At 58.1% G+C, this 5,982-nt stretch overlaps 1 non-coding gene across 1 annotated transcript; it reads right to left on the reverse strand.

Moving 5' to 3' along the window:
• Window positions 1-1,773: 1,773 nt before the first annotated feature.
• On the reverse strand, window positions 1,774-1,845 carry TRNAQ-CUG (transfer RNA glutamine (anticodon CUG)). Its single transcript has one exon. It is a non-coding gene; the product is annotated as a tRNA-Gln (tRNA).
• Between the last annotated feature and the right edge of the window lie 4,137 nt (window positions 1,846-5,982).

Raw genomic sequence — 5,982 nt, forward strand, 5'->3', positions numbered from 1 at the left:
TCAGCTTTGCCTCCCTCGCTGAGAGATGTCTTGCTTCAGACCCTGTCTCCCAACGCCCTGCGGTGCCTCCGGCCCAACCCCACTTGCAAGCAGCTGCAGTGAGCCCTGTGTCGCCCGCTGCGCTGACTCGACGGTGGCCATCCAGGCCTCCCCGGTGGTGGTGACCCTGCCGGGCCCCATCCTCACCTCTTTCCCTCAGAGCACAGCCGTGGGATCCTCGCTGTCAGCTGCTGTTGGGAGCTCCCTCAGCGCCGGGGGGGTTCCCATCTCTTCTGGGGGCTCCCTTGGTCTGGGGGGGTCAGGGCTGTGTCTGCCTCCCACCCGCTGCGGTCTGAACTGCTGAAGCCAGCAGATCATCCCCTTTGGAGCACCAAGGAAGACAGGCATCCGGCAGCAGCAGGAGCGTAGCCACGGCTTGCAGGTGGGCTGAGTGTCCTCATCCCACCTGGCAGAAGGGACCTGTGCCTGCTGCTCCTCGCTGCACTGCAGGCCTCGCCGTGTCTCCTCGGGCTCTGCTTTGCTCTGAGCTCCTCAGGAAAGGGCTCGTTCTCTTCTGCTCTGCTGAACCTCCTGCTGACGGAGGGAGTGTGCCGGAGTTAGGGCCTGCTCTTGGTGGGCTGGCATTGCCACCGGGTAGATCGGGATGGGGAAAGGCAAGCGCTTTGCCTGGAGCTTGTCCTTGGGAAATGGGCCACTCTCTGTGCCCCCCTGAACCCTGCAGACGTGTTTCTCGGTCTCTGTTCCGTGCCACTGCATTTCCTCCTTCTCATTAAAGACTTTGTGCAGCACACCTGGAGACTCGTGGTGGTTTGTTCTCCTCCCCCCTCAGTTCGCCAACATAGCTGCAAGGATGTCGTAAGTTAAGCCCAGCTGGCAACTAAGCACCACCGCCTGCTCGCTGTCCAAAGAATATATAATGCATGTGATGCACAATGCAATTGCTCACCACACAGAACCTGATGCTCAGCTCATTTCCGAGCTGTGATCCCTTCTCCCCCCCCGCCCCCACTGCCAGCTCCCCCAGTTATATACTGAGCATGACATCATACGGTATCGAACTTGGCTAGTTCGGGTCAGCTGTCCTGGCTGGGCCCCCTCCAGCTCCTTGTGAAAGTAAACTCTATCCCAGCCCACCCCAGGATAAAGGAAGAGGGAGAACCTGCTCTCTCCCATGACCGTGCGTCTGTCCCCATGCACGGGGCACTGCCAGTTGTGGGTGGAGCTCCCTGAACTGATCCCAGAGCCCCCAAAATAAACAAGCAAGCAAAAGACAGAAAAGCCTCAGAGAAATGGATGGCACCAGAAGCAATGGACAGGGGTGGGAATACAAGTAATGTCACACGCAGTGGTAATGAAAGACGGGAAATGGTCGCCCAGGGAATGTTGTAGAGTCTCCATCTTTGGAGGTGTCCCACATCCAAGCAGACAAGGCCCTGAATAGCCTCCTCCACTTGAGGCTGCTTTGAGCCAGGCTTGGAGTGCATGCTCTCCACCTGAGGTGTTGTGTGATTCTCTGAGCCACTGCTGGATGCCCTCATCCAGGAGCAGCCATCCAGACCAAGGGAGCAGAGAGGGGGTGGGGTCCAGTGCTCAGGAAAGCTGCAGAGGTTTGGTGGGCACAGGGCAGCAGAAGGGGCACTGGTGTCGGTCCCAGGGCTGGGAGCACAGGAAAGGAAGGAAGATGAGAGTGCATTAAACCATTGACCTGACAGCAAGGCAAGGCTGCCAATGTGTAAGCATGCTGAGGAAAGCCCTGAGGGACCCAAAAGCTCAAGGTCCCACTGAGATTTGAACTCAGATCGCTGGATTCAGAGTCCAGAGTGCTCACCATTACACCATGGGACCTCCTGGACATGTGCTCTCCTTCCCCTGTGGCCACCCTCTCTGAGCCATGTCCTCTTGGCCCAGCCTGCTGGTCTCTCCATCTCCCTGGGCATCACCAAGTGCAGCCTTCCTTCAGGGCCACCGCGCGACTCTCCGCTCGCAGGATCTTTCCAGGGAGCGGCAGAGCACTTTGTGCAAGCCTGGCATGCCCTCTCTTACAAGACCCAGGCTGGTAGCCTGGGAGAATCTTGTTTTCGCATACTTACACCTGCTTATGAAGTTTCCAGCTTAATCTCCTCAACATTCCAGCATATGCTATCCCCTTCTGCCCCAAAGTGGCCTCTCACTCAGTGACAATGAGGTTTTTCTCTCCCAAGGCTGCTCCAGACTCAGGTACATTTCACTGTGAGCCTGAGGGAACTTTTCCTCATGCCCTGGGACCACCACACTGCCTGCCCAAGAAGGGTCCGTGCACACAGCGGGGAAAAGCTGCACTGGTGCTATCCTCCTTGGGCCAAGGATTGAGTCTGTGTGGTGAGAGCAGGGCCCTTCCTCCCAGCAGTCAGACAGGAGGAAACACAGGCGGGGACACTCTGCTGGATCTCAGACTTAGCCCAGGACACTGAGGACACAACTGCCTGGTACTTTTGGACTGCCCAAAGCACTGGGCTGGCAGCCGGTACTTCTGAACCCGCAGGACAGACCAGGCTGCCGTGCCCAAGCCTAAGATATCAAATGGCAGGTTACATTCAGAGAGGGCGTGAGAAACACCTAGTCACGGGAGAAGGGTTAAATTTCCACAGAGTCACAAATCTGAAAGCATGTGCCAGAGAAGCAGCATTGCTGAGGACTGTCCTCATCCATCCCTGGGATCCGCAGGACCGAGCAGGGTGGGAGGAGTGTCTGGGAGCAGCAAGAGCAGGGCCCAATCTCTGAAGGTCTTGCAAAGAGGTGGAGGGACCCCGCACTCCAAGGGCTGGAGCACGGGGAAAGGGACAGCCCTTTCCCATGCAGATGCTGTGCCGCTGCAGGAGGAGAAATGTCCCTTCTGGGGCTGAGACAGCATTTCTCCAAGCAATGGAGGGTCTTTCTGGGGCTCTGCTAGTCTCACCCAGCACTCGGGGAGAAAGGATTCTGGGCCAGTGGGTTGTGTGGGCCAGTGCCCACAAGGCAGCTTCCTTGCTCGGGGCATTTTGTCCTTGGTTTCCTTCCTGGCAGCACTGCCTGCTGGGGCTGCCGTGGTCCCCAGACTGTTTGCTTCCCCAAGGTCACGGCAAATGTTCCATCCACTGTAGCCTCCGATGCTGCTCCTCCCTGCGGGACACTGCGGGGAGGACACTTTGTGCCCCCCTTACAGGCTTCAATGGGCGGCCAGAGATCTCCCAGAGCTCCCCAGCCCCTGGGAGCTGCAGCTCAGGCCAGGCAGGCTCACGCAGGAGGCCACGCCACTCCTGGGTCCTGCACTCCCCAGGTCTTTCTGGCCAAGGGCAGGCCTTGGCAAGCCAGAGAGCCACCTTCATACAGCAGAAGCCCCCTCACCTTCTCTTCTCCAGGCTGAACAATCCCAGCTCCTTCAGCATCTCCCTCAATCCCGACACGCTCCGGCATGCTCTGATACCACCCTGTGCGTGTCCCCTCTTCCTCTTCCTCTTCCTCTTCCTCTTCCTCTTCCTCTTCCTCTTCCTCTTCCTCTTCCTCTTCCTCTTCCTCTTCCTGTGTGGACAGGAGGACCTCTTCTGTGGCTCATACTTCCTGACTGCGGTCCTTCTGAAAAATGCCACCAGTGCTCGTGCAACCTGTGGTGGGATTGCGTGAGGATGCCTCTGTCCTGTCAGCAGTGTTGGAGAGAGCCTGCCATGCCCCTGTTGGCCTCTTACTGGTGGGCCTTTACTCCCACCTGTCCCTCTTCCCACTGGTGCTGTCCATCTTTGCTGGTGAGGAACTGCCAGTTCGGGGAAACTTTCTGGGTTGAAATCCTGCTGGTCAATGCCTAGTGCTGGATTGGCACCTACACAATGTGCCACTGGGCCTGAAAGAGGGAAGGATGCATCGCAGGGGCTCTCCAGCTTTGGGAGCAGAGGGCAGAGGAGCTCCCTGATGACTAAGGAGAGGGAAAAGTTGCCCCATCTCCAAAACGGGGGAAGAAGGACTATCTGGGGAACCAAGGAAAGGTGATGATAAACTGGAGCAAGTTCAGCGGAGGATCCCTAGCATAGTCAGGGGCTGGGGGGGCCTTGTAAGGAAAGGCTGAGGACCCAAGGCTTGCTCAGCTGGGTGAAGAAAATGCTTAGCGGGGATCTAATAGGAGCCTCCTGGTGCCTACCAGGAGGCTCCTGCGATGGCTGGAGGATGAGCGCCATGGTCAGAAATTGAGCAGGCAGTTTGTGACTGGCTACACAATCAAAAATGATCACCCAGAGGGTGCCTAAGCATGGGAACAGGGGTCCAGAGAGGCTGTAAAACATCTGTCCTCAAGGTATTTTATGACCCGAAAGGACAAAGCACTGATCAGCTGGTGGGAGCCTGCCTGAAGCAGGAGGATGCACTCTCTGAGTCCCTGAAATGCCTTCCAACCAGAAGGGTTGTTGGAGGGGAAAGCGGAAGCAGGGAAAGAGGGTTTTGTGGGTGAATGTTTGAAGAATGTCCAAAGCTCCACATTGCAGGGGAGGGGAGAGGCATGCAGAATGTGACTTTTGTAGGGGAGAGTGGAAAAGTGGAATTCCCCAGGGGCTCTCCTCCCTCCATGATTCTGTTCTAGGCCTACCCAGCTGCTACTGGTGGGGCAGCATGGGTACGCCCATTTCTCCTTCTACAGGAGCTGGGACTGCAGCAAGACCTGGTCAGCAGGCTGAGCAGAGCCCCCAGAGGGGCAAGAAGCCTCCACTGAAGAGAGAGAAGCATGAAGGGGGGCAGCCAGAGAGAAGAGCCTGTCAGGAGTGGGACTCGAAGCCATGCCTCCCAGGGAGGCTGCAACCTGAACGCAACGCCTTAGACCACTCGGCCATCCTGACCCGCTGCTGCTGCTGCTGGTCCGCCCCCTGCAGCTGCCAGAGCCAGCCCACCTCAGCCAGCCTCCTCCTGGCACTGCTGCAGGGGGAGCTGTATCCCGGGAGCACCCTTGCCCTGCTCCCACCAAGGGCTGCAAACTGGCGACCGCAGCTCCTACACGCGCTTCATACCACATGGAACCGGAGTACCCAGCACAGGGGCAGCACACTTCCCACACATCTCCCAAAGCCCAAGGCAATCCTTCACGGGAGCAACCAAAGGAACCGTCAGTGAATTACGGCTCTACGCACGCCAATGTCCTGTCAAGGGCTCCAGGCACACGTCTACCTTTCCCGTGACTTCCTCCATTCCCTCCAGAGCCTCAGGAGATGGCAAGCCAAGCACTTGGCCTGCAGCGCTACCAAGCACTTGGCCTGCAGCGCTGCCTCATGGACGGTTCCTGGGGCAACCAGGGTGCTTCCTTCTTCCCTGCTCGGGGCTGGGAAGGCTCGGCAAGGAGGGCTGTGCCACACCAACCCCTGGGGGAATGCTGTGTCGGTCTCAAGGAGTCAGTGTGTGGGAAAGGGTCTGGAGAGTCAAGGCAAAAGGACAGGAGATGCGCCAAGTGCCGAGCAATGACTGGGCTCCCGTTCCTGCGGGGAAGAGGCTGACTTACTGCCCGTGACGTAGAGGAAGGAGGGCACAGCTCTCTGGGACTTGTTGCTTCATGGAAGGAGGTAGACTGTAAGGCATCTCAGGCGGTCACTAGTCCAAATGCCTGCCTAAAGCAGGGCTAGCCCCAAAGCTAGAGCAGGTGGCACAGTGCCTGAGCCCCACTGAAACCTGAGTGTGATACCCAGGCATGGAAAATCCCAAACAAAGTTCTCTGGGCACCTGCTGCCATGCTTCAGCGCTGCCTGAGAATCTCAGAATGGTGCAAAGCAGCCCCCGCAGTCTGCTTTTGCAAGGCTGACCTTGCTAAAAGCCCAGCCCGTGTCTGCTGGGCTCGGAGGTGCCCAGAGGCCTGTCCATGAAGCAAGGCTGCAGGGGGAGTCAAAGGGAGTGGCGCGACCGCCCTATGCGAGGTGACCTTCCTGAGGGGGGGAAGCTGCGCTGTTTGGGAACAGGACAGGCAAGGCACTGTGGAGCCAGGCTGAGTAAAAGCTTGCC

This window comes from Harpia harpyja, chromosome 14 (genome assembly GCF_026419915.1).
Source record: "Harpia harpyja isolate bHarHar1 chromosome 14, bHarHar1 primary haplotype, whole genome shotgun sequence".
NCBI lineage: Eukaryota > Metazoa > Chordata > Aves > Accipitriformes > Accipitridae > Harpia > Harpia harpyja.